Source organism: Macaca mulatta, chromosome 13 (assembly GCF_049350105.2).
Source record: "Macaca mulatta isolate MMU2019108-1 chromosome 13, T2T-MMU8v2.0, whole genome shotgun sequence".
NCBI lineage: Eukaryota > Metazoa > Chordata > Mammalia > Primates > Cercopithecidae > Macaca > Macaca mulatta.
In genome coordinates, this window is record NC_133418.1 from 48,960,470 (window position 1) to 48,973,736 (window position 13,267).

The 13,267-nt window shown below is 37.9% G+C and overlaps 1 long non-coding RNA gene across 1 annotated transcript; it reads right to left on the reverse strand.

Annotated features, from left to right (window-relative positions):
- Positions 1 to 1,655: 1,655 nt before the first annotated feature.
- LOC106993015 (uncharacterized) lies at positions 1,656 to 8,844 on the reverse strand. Its single transcript, XR_013403153.1, has 2 exons — positions 8,423 to 8,844; positions 1,656 to 4,138 (listed from the first exon to the last, which is right to left on the reverse strand). It is a non-coding gene; the product is annotated as an uncharacterized LOC106993015 (long non-coding RNA).
- Between the last annotated feature and the right edge of the window lie 4,423 nt (positions 8,845 to 13,267).

A 13,267-nucleotide genomic window follows, 5' to 3' on the forward strand; every position in this document is an offset into this window, starting at 1 on the left:
AGTATGGTGATTAAACTTTTTGAAGTGCTGGTATTCTGGTTTCTATCCTCCTGATTTTATTCTCTCTTTTGTCTTGTTTTTGATTTATTTCAGAAACATTATTATGACTTGTGTTCATCATTTCAGAAGGCCTCGTTTGTGTAAATTTTCAGTCTCCCAACTTTGTTCCCATAACATATCTTATGTCTAATTAGTTTCAGATATTTCAATAGCAGATGACAGTCTGGCTCAGACTAATTACAGCTGTTAATGAAAGATAATGATATAGTGGTAATAAAAATACCACATCTCTTTTCATATTTTGGAATTTACTCTAAGCTCCTCTGGAGCTCAAAGAGGATCATGTTTTCATTGCTCATCCCTGAGACTAAAAGAAATGTCAGAAATCACATTTCAGTACACAATATTTCTTTGCCCAGCTGGCTGTGTGCTCTTTCAGATTGCAAATCTAATCTGCTTTGCAAGATTTTCTACCTAATTCTTGGCTTTATCCCCAGATTAAATACTGAATGCTGTTTTAGCTGCTAACTTCTTTGGACAGGCCACGAGTACTGTAAAGTAGAGGCAACATTTTTCTTAGCAGTCACTTCTCAAGTTACAGAAATAACGGGTATAGTTTGCACTAAATCAGCTAGGAAAATATATCAATTAATCTCCTGTTGTTTGCATACCTTTTAGAGGTTCAGGGACAGGTAAAATGAATAAATAATAAAGGGATTGATAGCTGCTTATGAGACTAAAAAAGATTGGGAATACTTTTATATTTGTTTGTAATTTTAAAACGCAGAGGCAGACAAGATAACATAATTAAAACCTCTAAAATCAGAAACCCTGTGAATAAGTGGCCAGGAGTTGTTCAAGAAATTTTAGAATATCATCACATTCTGATCTGAGATACCTGAAGATTTGTATTTTTGGTATTTTTGTATAGGAACCAAAATACGTGGTTCCTATACAACATGTGCAAGCCACTCAAAATTTTCATCATCCTCCTCCTTAATGTCAGAGCCTTACAAAGTTTGTCTTCTTTCACTCGTAGTGTCCCCCGGTGCTAAGCTTGCCACGGGGGTAATTGATAACATCAGATTAATACTTGTCAAAGCACAGTACAAAATGGACTTAATATCGACTTACCATTTTATAGATGTCAATGTGTAAAAAGTGGAAGGTACCAAAAGTTTAAAATAGTCTCTTGTTATGGTTTCTTATGAGAAATAAAGACTGAGAAATGAGAACTGAACTTAGAAAACTAAAATTAGATGTTTACCAAGAGTGTGAATAAGCAAGACCCAGTTCCCTTTGCCACAAACTGCTTTGAAATATAAAAGCAAACACCCTAAGACAATAAGTGTAACAATTGCTAAAAACCCTGCTCTATGCTCCCATGTCAATTAAAGTGACTTCAACTGGCCCGCTTTACCTGATCCCAAATTCTTAAGTCCCATCCCCAAACCACTCAAGCTCTAAACCTAATTATAATCAGAAGGCTTATGATTATAAGCCTGGTGATGAAAACCCAGAGTTTTTCAAGATACCATTAAGGCTTTACTCTTAGCAGCTCTCTCACTTGTTGAGCAATAACATGAACCAGTTTGTTTGAGACAGGCTTTCTTAGTGCTCTTTAAGCAGTTTACAGCACTTAGCGGCTTTCATTCTTTTTCTTTTTTTGTATTCTTGTTGAGTTTCTTCCATTGAGGATTAAAATAAAATCAATACAACATCAGCTTGCCATTGCTCAAACTATCCCCCTCATCTACTAAACACTATAGCTACAGTCCTAGTGAGCAGCTGAATGTTCACCCTATGTGTCTTGTTCATCCTTTGTTCTGCACCTTTGCTTCAAGCATCTACCCAGGACTGTGAAGCCATGACTCCTACACAACATGTGCAAGCCACTCAAAATTTTCATCACCCTCCTCCTTAATGTCAGAGCCTTGCAAAGTTTTTCTTCTTTCACTCGTGGTGCCCCCTGGTGCTAAAAATTTTTTTTAAAAATTGTATAAATACTGTTAAAAAGTATAAGACAAGTTCTAGTCTAAATGCAGACTTCATTTATCAATACCCCCATTTGGACAATTATACTTGTGGAGTGGAGAATGAACCGATGCGTGTGTTTATGTGTGGGTGTGTACATATATATATATATCTCTCTCTCTTATAAATCCAGGTCACATGTGCACAGGCTCAAAAAAGTACTACCAAACACATGCACAAACACAACAACAATTTCCAAATAACTCAGTCTTGACTTGTGTCTTAAAAACCAGAAAGAGATCTCAATACCTAATCTATAGAAATGCTAACTTAAATTTTTACTTTCTTCATAAGTCACAGCTGCTCCTCGGGCTCTCTCTGAAGCTTCTTCTACCTTTGGCCCACCTAATGTATCAGCCTTCTTCCTCTTCCCTCAATACAGTCCTTTTTTTATGTAAAGTGTTTAATGTGCCTCAGCATCACCTGGCGAGCCTGTTAAAACATAGATTGGGGGCTTCATGCCAGTTTCTGATTCTGTAGTTCTCTGATGGCACACAAAGATACGCATTTCTAGCATGTGCCCAGGTGATGCTGATGGTCCAGGGATCACTCTGAGTACCACTGATGTAGGTCATCTTAGTCTCTCTGGTTGAGTTCCTTTTTCCCTCCTGTATCTATAAATTTATCTTCCACTTTCCATTCTCCCAATTCTCCACCACAAAAATACCAAAAATACAAATCTTACAAGATATTTTTCAACTTGGGCTGCCATAACAAAATACCATGAACTGGATAGCTTAAACCCCAGAAATTTATTTCTCACAGATCTGGAGGCTGGGAAGCCCAAAATCAAGGTGCTGGCCTAATCAGTTCCCCAGTGAGGGGCTTTCTTCTAGGCTTGAAGATGGCCACCTTCTCACTGTGTCCTCACATGGAAGAGAAAGAGCTTGCACCTCTCTTTCTCTTCTTACAAGAGCACTGATCCCATCATCAGTGTCCTACCCTTATAATCTCATCTAATCCTAATTGCCTTCCAAATACCATCATATTGAGGGTTAGAACCTCAACAAGTTCATTTGTGGGAGCAGGAATATTCTGTCCATATGAATAATTAACTCTCCTGAGATGGCGAAGACTGAATTTCTCTTCACAGGCAGATAAATAAGGGGAAAATTCTGTAGTCTTATTAATAACAATTGCACTTTAACTTGTACAAAATATACAACACCATGGGTGAATCTCCAAAATAGAAAAGAGGAAAGTCAAACACAAAAGATTATATGATTCCATTTACATGAAGTGCTAGAAATAAAAATATAGCGCCAGAAAACAGATTAATGGTTGCCTGACACTGGGGGCCAAAGAAAACTGACTACAAAAGGGCGCAAGGAAACTTTCTGGAATGATAGAAATGTTCTAAGTATTGGTTTTGCTGGTAATCACCTAGATGTATGCTATTGCCAAAATACATTAAGTTGTATACTTAAAATGAGTGAATTTTATCATATGTAAATTATGCCTCAGTAAATAAGGGAAACATACATGTACTTTATATGTATGTTATATATTAGTATATATTACTTTATATATATAAAATGTTGAAATGTTTCCAAAAACAAAGATTTCATTTAAATTAAGCTGATGTGACAACCAAAACTGTCTGTGGAAAAATAAACTGATAGATTATCTTCTGACTTTAAAGGAATGTTCTTGTTTTGTTTGTTTTGTATTTTATCTTTCATCTCATGTCTAAAGTGTGCCTGCCCAAGTTACAGGCTACATCACACACAATCAGTACCTCAATCAATGAAAGTAAGTGTGGCTCACTCTTCTCTTCCTGGGTGGGGTTCAAAGGATGTCCAAAGAATTGCATTTGTGAACTAAAGAATGCTACATTGCTTTAATTAAACACAACTTACCTGATGAAGAAAGTACAATATAAGCTCAACAAAGGAAATGGTTTTGTTTAGGGCAGAATCTTCACTAATCTCTCACTGTGGCAATGCTTGGTGTGGTCTCTTCTCCATCTCTCAGAGGAATAATTATACAAGTTCTGCTTTCTGCTCACCTGCCTCCTCATGTCAGATTTGGCATCTCTATTGCAAGATAATTGCCGCTTGGAATATTCAATTAGCTTTTAATTAAATATTGCTCATTAATATAACTGCAAGACAATAAAACATACGTCATTTGATTAGCCAAAAATTCAAATATAAATTACATTCATTTTTATGCCAACATGCACTTTACCTAATGAGACATTTTTCACCCTGCTATAAAGATTGTGTGTGATCTTATTTTCTTTTAGAGATTTTTTTAATGTCTGCAAGCAAAGTTTTTAAATTACATATAGCAACTCATATTCTATTTCTTATCTCTACATTAACTAGAACAGAAAGTTATGTACAGTTAAGTACAATGAAACTTCTTTTTAATAAAAGGTGTTTCGATATTAACACTGTTTTATGTCATTTTATGTATAAAAATTTGCAGTGATCATACACGTAAGAAAACAGATAGCATTTTATTTAACAACATATCTTGTCTGGTTATAAAAGTAATATATAGTTATATAAGAAGACTTTTAAAATATTGAAAGGTAACCTATTAATACATTGATATATTTTGTTCCAGTTCTGTTCTGTTTTTTAAAACTAAAATTATAGCGTATATAATATGTAATCTGGCTTATTATATTGTGATCATGTATGTCACTCTAAAATTTAAAAATCTGAAAAGTTGTGATATTTCACCATATAAACTGATAATAATTTTTAGACATCCAGGTTTGTTTTTCCCAATTTTTCACTATTATAGGTAAAAGTAAGGCAAACATATTTATTCATAAGTCTTGGCCATATCTCTGGTCAGGACTGATTCCTGAAAATAGAATTACTGGATTAGAAGAATTAAGGGAATACTTGTATTCTCAGCTTCTCGTGTTTTTACAGGGTAGAGAGCAGCCTGGTGCTAACACTTCTAGGCCCTGTATAACTCCTGAAACTGATCCTCCCACAAGAAGCCAGGGTGATTAATATGGTTACAGAATTGGAGAGAGTTGAAACCTCTGGTCTCCTGTGATTTCTGTGAAGAACATTCCATGCTTTGACCTCTTGGCTTACTTAGCTCTTGATGTAAGACCACTAGGGCAGGGTGGTACCCACCAATAGCAACACCCCAGTGAAGAGTGACTGCTATTTAAAGTTTCTCAACCTGTTTAAGTGGGTTGAGGTAGGGATGGGCATTAGGTCGTCAGAATTATCAGGCCCCAATGTCCAACATTGGGAGAAGGGGAAAAGGACCCATCAAGTTCTCCAGTCAGCTTTATTTGATAATCATGTACTTTATAGAAGACTTTGCACTCCTTCACTTAGTTTGGGCTCTGTTTCATCTGCAAGAAGCCAGGTAGGAAATAATTGCAATGAGTAGGATTCGGGTAGCAAACTTTTCACTTAATCTCCAACAAATGATATAATACAAGAGCTCAGAAGAGACAGACCAGTAAATTCACACTTTCAAATACTCCTACTCTAAATACATTGCAGTAACAGTAAGAAAAAAAAGGTGGAAAAAAACAAAACAAAACAAAAAAACAAAATAATTTTTTAAACTGTGCTAAAAAAAATAGTTTCATAGACCTGATATGGAAAAGAAATGAAAAATGTGAGCTGAGCTCTGGGTCGAGGCAAAGAGGAGTAATTAAGAGTTTGATTCCTGTGGAATTATGGAGAATAATAATCATCCACTAGGCTGGAAAGGAAATCAGAGTAAGACCTACTAAGTCAGGGTTTGGTAAAGATATTCAATTCATGAAAACAGGGTTAAGAATATGACTACCAACTCTACTTAAGACTGCAGATTGGGCCGGGCGTGGTGGCTCACGGCTGTAATCCCAGCACACAGTGAAACCCCATCTCTACTAAAAAATACAAAAAACTAGCCGGGCGAGGTGGCGGGTGCCTGTAGTCCCAGCTACTTGGGAGGCTGAGGCAGGAGAATGGTGTGGACCCGGGAGACAGAGCTTGCAGTGAGCTAAGATCTGGCCACTGCACTCCAGCCTGGGCGACAGGGCCAGACTCCGTCTCAAATAAAAAAAAAAAAGACTGCAGATTATAGGAGCCATGAAAGGCCAAAACAGAGATAACAGAATATTTCAAATGACATGAAAATTATATAATGTTAAGAAAGATGATCAAGAAACAACAATATGAGCTTGAATTTACTTCAATTGAATTTAATTGTTATGGCAGTCAGACCAAGGCTTTAAAATAAACATGTTAGTAGGACCTGAAATGACAAAAATAAAGGAAATATATACTTAAAAAGGACAATTATAAAATAAAAGCAGAAAATTTGTAAAGGACAGATGGAAATGAAAATAAAGAAGTCTTGAAAAATATAAATATAATCAAAATTCAAAACAAGTCAATGAATAAGAAAAACCCTAGATAGGACAGAGGAGAGAATTCATGAATCAGAACGTAGTCAGGATTCGTCAAAGCACAGTAGTGAAAACAAAAATGAATTGTATTTATATGTAATATATGTATACACATATGTACACATATGTATATGATAGTGCAGTAAGAGACAAGGATAAAAATTAATAAATGACAGCACATGTATAATAGAACTCTTCCTGACTACAGGGAAGAATAGAGCCACAAGTTAGTGACTGAAATTTTTCAGAATTGAAGGAAGCGTATGTCCTTTGAATATACATGAACTCCAACTACTGAGCTGGATAATAAAAATAAGTACATATTAAGCTATATCAAAGTGAAATTGTACAGTGTCAAGGAAAGAAGAGAAAATCTTAAATGCTATCAGAAAGAAAAAAAAGAAAAAACATTATTTAGAAGAACCACTGACGCCAGATGCAGTGGCTCACACGCCTGTAATACTAGCACTTTGGAAGACCAAGGTGGGTAGATCACTTGAGGTCAGGAGTGCGAGACCAGCCTGACCAACATGGTGAAACCCTGTCTCTACCAAAAAATAAATAAATAAAAATAAAATAAAATAAAATACAGCCACACGTGGTGGCTGGCGCCTGCAGTCCTAGCTATTCAGGTGGCTGAGACACCCGAATCACTAGAACTCGAGAGATAGAGGTTGCAGTGGGCCAAGATCGCGCCACTGTACTCCAACCTAGGCGACAGAGCAAGACACTGTCTCAAAAAAAACAAAGAAAAAAAAATTGAGATTAACAGATTTTTTTGTAAAAGAAATTTCAGAAGGTAATGGTGTAAAATCTTGAAAGCACTCGGGTAATAATTTTGTTTCGCCTTTTGTTATTGTTGTCTTGTTCTTCACAATCTCTCCAATATCAAAATTTTGGAACATCCTAGGTTTTAATCCTTATATTTCTTCTCTTCTCACTCCCTCATGAGCTCATCCAGTCTCATAGTTTTACATGACATCTGTATGTTGATGAATTCTGTTACCTTTTGCTACACAACAAACCTCCCTAAAATATGGTGACTTAAAACAAGAATTTATTGTTACCTCTCACTGTTCTAAGGGTTCACAGGCTTAGCTGGGCAGATGTGGTTTGCTGCCCCACATATAGTTACAGTCAGCAGTAGCTGAGGCTGTAGGCATAAGGAGGCTTATTCATTTACAAGGTTGGGAACTGGATTTGGATAGTGTATTAGAAGCCAGTTAGGCATCCCTACCTCCATGAAGATTTCCACTCCATCACAGCATGATAGTCTCAGATATTCTTTCATAGTGGCAGATTCCCAGAGTAAATATTCGAGTGTGCCACGCAAAAGTTGCAAAGGTCTTACTACGTAGTGTTGAAAGTCTTAGAACATACTTTTGCCACATTCTATAGGTTAGGCAAATCTTTAAAGTCTACAATCTATTTTCTTTTTTTTGAGAGTCTGGCTCCATCACCCAGGCTGGAGTCCAACGGCAGGATCTCAGCTCACCACAAACTGCCTCCCTCGTCCAAGCAATTCTCCTGCCTCAGCCTCCCAAGCAACTTGAATTACAGGCACCCGGGCGCCACATCCGGATAATTTCTTGTTTTAGTACAGACAGAGTTTCCCCACGTTAGCCAGGCTGCTCTCAAACCCCCCACCTCTGGTGATCCGCCCCCCTCAGCCTCTTACAGTGGTTGGATTAAACGCATGAGCCAAGGCGCTCAGCCTAAATTCTATTTTCAACACAGTTGCTAGAGTTATTGATGTTTTAGAACTGTATTGAATCATGTCACTTCGCTGCTCTAAACTCTCCAGTGGACTTCTTTACCATTCAGAAATAAGTTCTATTAACACCAAACATGAGCTTATATAAACTGACTTCTGTTCTTCTCTATCTCAGACAATTCTTTCCCATACCTTTCCAACCTTCACCTCATTCATGGCACGATAGCCTCCTTCATATTTCTTGAAAATATCAGAGATGTGAGACTCATCTCACCTCAAAGCTTTGTACTTACGTCCGGATGTGGCAGATTCTTGGTCTTACTGACTTCAAGTATGCAGCCGCGAGGCGCGCGGTGTTACAGCTCTTAAAGACGGTGTGTCTGGAATCTGTTCTCTCTTCCCAGTGGGTTTGCGGTCTGGCTGACTTCAAGAGTGAAGCTGCAGGCATTCAAGATGAGTGTGACAGCTCTTAAAGGCAGCGCATACTGGAGCTGTTCACTCGTTCTTCCTGGAGGAGTCACGGTCTCACAGGCTTACAAACGTGAACTGCTAGCCTCGTGCAGACCTTGATGTTGAATCTTCCAGCTCTGTAAAAATCAGCGTAAACCCAAAGAATAAACAAGCAACACCAACACCAACACGGCAGAAAACCCAAGCAGGTTGCCTCCAGCTGACTCCGGCAGACTGCTTTTATTCCCTTATCTAGCCCCACCCACATCCTGCCCATTGGTCCATTTTACAGAGAGCTGATTGGTCTATTTTACAGAGAGCTGATTGGTCCATTTTACAGAGAGCTGATTGGTCCATTTTGACAGAGTGCTGATTGGTGTATTTACAAACCCTGAGCTAGACACAGAGTGCTGATTGGTGTATTTACAATACTTTAGCTAGACACAGAGTGCTAGACAGAAAAGTTCTCCAAGTCACTACTAGGCTAGCTAGATACAGAGTACCAATTGGTGTATTTACAAACTTTGAGCTAGACACAGAGTACTGATTGGTGTATTTACAAACCCTTAGCTAGACATAAAGGTTCTTCAAGTCCCCACTAGACTCAGGAACCCAGCTGGCTTCATCTAGTGGATCCTGCACCAGGGCCGCAGGTGAAGCTGCCTGCCTTTCCTGCACCATGCACCCTTACTCCTCAGCCCCGGGGCGGTTGATGGGACCCAGCGCTGCAAAGCAGGGAGCTGCCCTGGTCAGGGACGCTCTGGCCCTGCGGAGCTCAGTGGCAGGCCTCAGGTCCCTAGCCCCGCCCCGCAGGGAGGCAGGTAAGGACCCGCGAGTATTCAAGCACAGTGCATGTGGGTCGGCAGTGCTGGGGGACCAGGCGCAACAGCTGTAGCTGCTGGCCCCGGTCCTAAGCCCCTCACCGCCCTGGGCCGGAGGCGCCTTTCTGCGGCTCCGTGTGCGGGGCCCACCGAGCCCATGCCGGAACCCGCGCCAGCGCCCGCTGGAACTCGCACTGGCGAACAAGAGCCAGGCGCAGCCGTGGTTCCCGCCCGCGCCTCTCCCTCCACAGCTCCCCGCAAGTAGAGGAAGGCAGCTCAGGCCTCAGCCAGACCAGAGAGGGACTCCCATGGTGCCCTGGCGGGCTGCAGGGCTCCTCAAGCACGGCGCCCAGAGGCCGAGGAGGCGCTGAGAGTGAGGGCTGGTAGCACGTTGCCACCTCTCAGTATCTTCTCAGACTTTTCTACCAGATGTTTGTAGAGCTTGATCCCTCAGAGCTTTGCTCAAACATCATCCCCCCAAGTGAGTTTTTATTTGCAAATCTGCTCAACACCCCACATTTTGTTATCTCTTCCTCCACTTTATATTCTGGCCATAAACGTTATGACTGTCAGAAATACTATATTTTTTTATTCAATCATTCATTTATTCATCTATTGACTGTCAATTAGACTGTAAGTTCCACAGACAAGGATTTTTTATTTTAATGTTTTTAATTGATAAATAATAATTGTACAAAATCATGGGGTACATAGTAATGTTTACATATGTATAATACATAGTGATCACATCAGGGTAATTAGTATATACATCTTCTCAAACATTTATCATTTCTTTGTGTGGGGAACATTCAATATTCTCCTTCTAGCTATTTGAATCTATATAATATATTGTTGTTAATTGTACTTATCCTACAGTGGTGGAGAACACTAAAACTTACTTATCCTATGTAGCTATAATATTGTATCCTTTAACAAATCTCTACTTATCCCTCCCTTCTCTCTATGCTTGCCAGCCTCTAGTATCCTCTGTTCTACTTTTTACTCGCATGAACAAACTTTTCTCAGCTTCTACATATAAGTGAGAATATGTGGTATTTAATTTTTTGTTGCTGACTTATTTCACTTAACATAACATCCTCCACTTCCATCCATGTTACTACAGATGACAAGATTTTTATCTTTTTGTGGCTAAATGGTATTCCATTATGTATATATTGCATTTTCTTTATTCAGTCATCTGTTGTTGGACACATAGGTTGATTCCATATCTTGGCTATTGTAAATAGTATTGCAATAAATGTGGGGGTACAGATGTATCTTTCATATACTCATTTCCTTTCCTTTGGATAAATGCCACATTGTGGGATTGCTGGGTCGTGTGATAATTCTAGTTGCAGTTTTTTTAGGAACCTCCATACTTTTATTCATAGTGGCTGTAGAGGTTTACATTCCCACCAACAGTGTGTAAGAGTTTCCTTTTCTTCACATTTTCACCAGCATTTACTATTTTTTGTCTTTTTGATAGTAGCCTTCCTAACTGAGGTAGGATGATAGCTGATGGTGCATCTGAGTTGCAATTCCCCAGTAATGAGTGTTGTTGTGCATTTTTTCATGTTTGTCTTCCATTTGTGTGACTTCTTTTGACAAATGTTTGTATGTTTGTTCAGACTTGCCCATTTTTCAATCAGATTTTTTTTTTTTTTTTTTTTTTCAGTGAAGATGTTTGAGTTCCTTCTATGTGCTGTATATTAATCCCCTGTAGGATAAGTAGTTTGCAAATAGTTTCTTTCATTCTGCAGGTTGTCTTTTCACTCTGTTGATTATTTCCTTTATTGTGCAGAAGTTTATAGTTTGATATAATCTCATTTATTTTTGCTTTGTTGCCTGTGCTTTTGAGGTGTTACTCATGAAATCTTCTCTCAGACCCATGTCCTGAACCATTTTCACTACGTTTGCTTCTAACAGTTTTATAGTTTCATGTCTTCCATTTAGAGTTTTGATCCATTCTGAATTGATTTTTGTGTAGGGTGTGATGTGGGGGTCTACTTTCATTCTTCTGCATATGGATATTCACTTTTCCCAGCACCAACTATTGAAGAGATTGTTTTTTCCCCAATTAGCATCCTTTGCACCTTTGTCAAAAGTCAGGTAGTTGTAGATATGTGGATTAATTTCTGGGTTGCTATTCTGGTCCATTGGTCCATGTGTCTCTTTTTGTGATAGTACCATGTTGTTTTGATTACTATAGTTTTGTAGTATATTTTGAGATCTTGTAGTGTGATGCTTCCAGCTTTGCTATTTTTGCTCAGAATTGCTTTGGCTATTTGGGGTATTTTGGGGTTCAATAGAAATTTCAGGATTTTTTCCATTTCTATGAAGAATGTAATTGATGATTTGATAGGAATTGCATTGGATCTGTAGATTGCTTTAAGTAGTATTGTAAATTTAGCAATATTTATTTTTCTGATCCATGAACATGGGATGTCTTTTCATTTGTTTGTATTGTCTTCAATTTCTTTCATCAGCGTTTGTAGAGATCTTTCACATGGTTAAGTTTATTACTAGGTATTTTTCGTTGCTATTATAAATGGGATTGCCTTCTGGATTTCTTTTTCAGCTAGCTTGTGTTTGGTGTATAGAAATGCTACTGATTTATGTTTATTACCTTTGTATCTGGCTATTTGACTCAATTAGTTTTTCAGTTCTAAGAGTTTTGGGTAGAATCCTTAGGTTTTTCTTTACATAGTGTCATGTCATTTGCAAACAGGATCAATTTGACTTCCTCCTTTCCATTCTGGATGTCCTTTATTTCTTTCTTTTGCCTAATTGCTCTAGCTATGACTTCTGGTACTATGTTGAAAAGAGTGGTGAGAATAGTTTTGTTCTTGTTTGTAGAGAAAAAGCATTCAGCTTTTCCCCATTTAGTAACATGTTAGCTGTGGGTTTGTCATACATGACCTTTATCATATTGAGATACTTCTCTTCTGCACCTAATTTGTTGAGGATTTTTATCATAGCACAGTGTTACATTTTATCAAATGCTTTGTCTGCATCTATGGAGATGATCACATATATTTGCTCTTCTATTGATGTGATGTATGACATTTATTGATTTGTGTATGTTGAAACATTCTTGCATTCCCGAGATAAATCCTACTTCATCATGGTGTATTATCTGTTTGATGTTTTGTTGGATTCAGTTTGCTAGGATTTTGTTGAGAATTTTTACATCTGCGTTCTTAAGGGATATTCGCCTGTAGTTTTCTTTTTTCTTGTCTCCTTGTCTGGTTTTGATGTGAGAGTTATGCTGGCCTTGTAGAATTAGTTAGAAAGAGTTTTCTCTGTTTTAATTTTTTGGAACAGTTTGAGAAGAATTGATATTAATTCTTCTTTAAAGGTTTGGTAGAACTCAGCTGTGAAGCCATCCTTTTCTGTGTCGGGAGACATTTTTAACTGATTCAATCTCATTACTTATTATTGCTCTGTTCAGGCTTTCTGTTTCTCCTTGGTTCAATCTTAGTAGGTTGTATGTATTCAGTAATTTATCTATTTCCTCTAGGTTTTCAAATTTGTTGACTTATTGTTATTTATAGTAGTCTCTAATGATCATTTGTATGTCTGTGGTATCCATTGTGATGTCTACTTTTTCATTTCTGATTTTATTTATTTTGGTATTCTCTCTTTTTTTCTTAGTCTACATGAAGGTTTGACAATTTTGTTTACCTTTTCAAAAAACCAACTTTTTGTTTTATTCACCTTTTGTATTTTTTAGTGTCAATTTCATTTATTTCTGCTCCCATCTTTATTATTTATTTCTTTTTACTAATTTGGGTTTGGTTTGTTCTTACTTTCCTCATTTTTGGAGGTGTATGATTAGGTTGCTTATTTGAAATCTTCCCTGTTTTT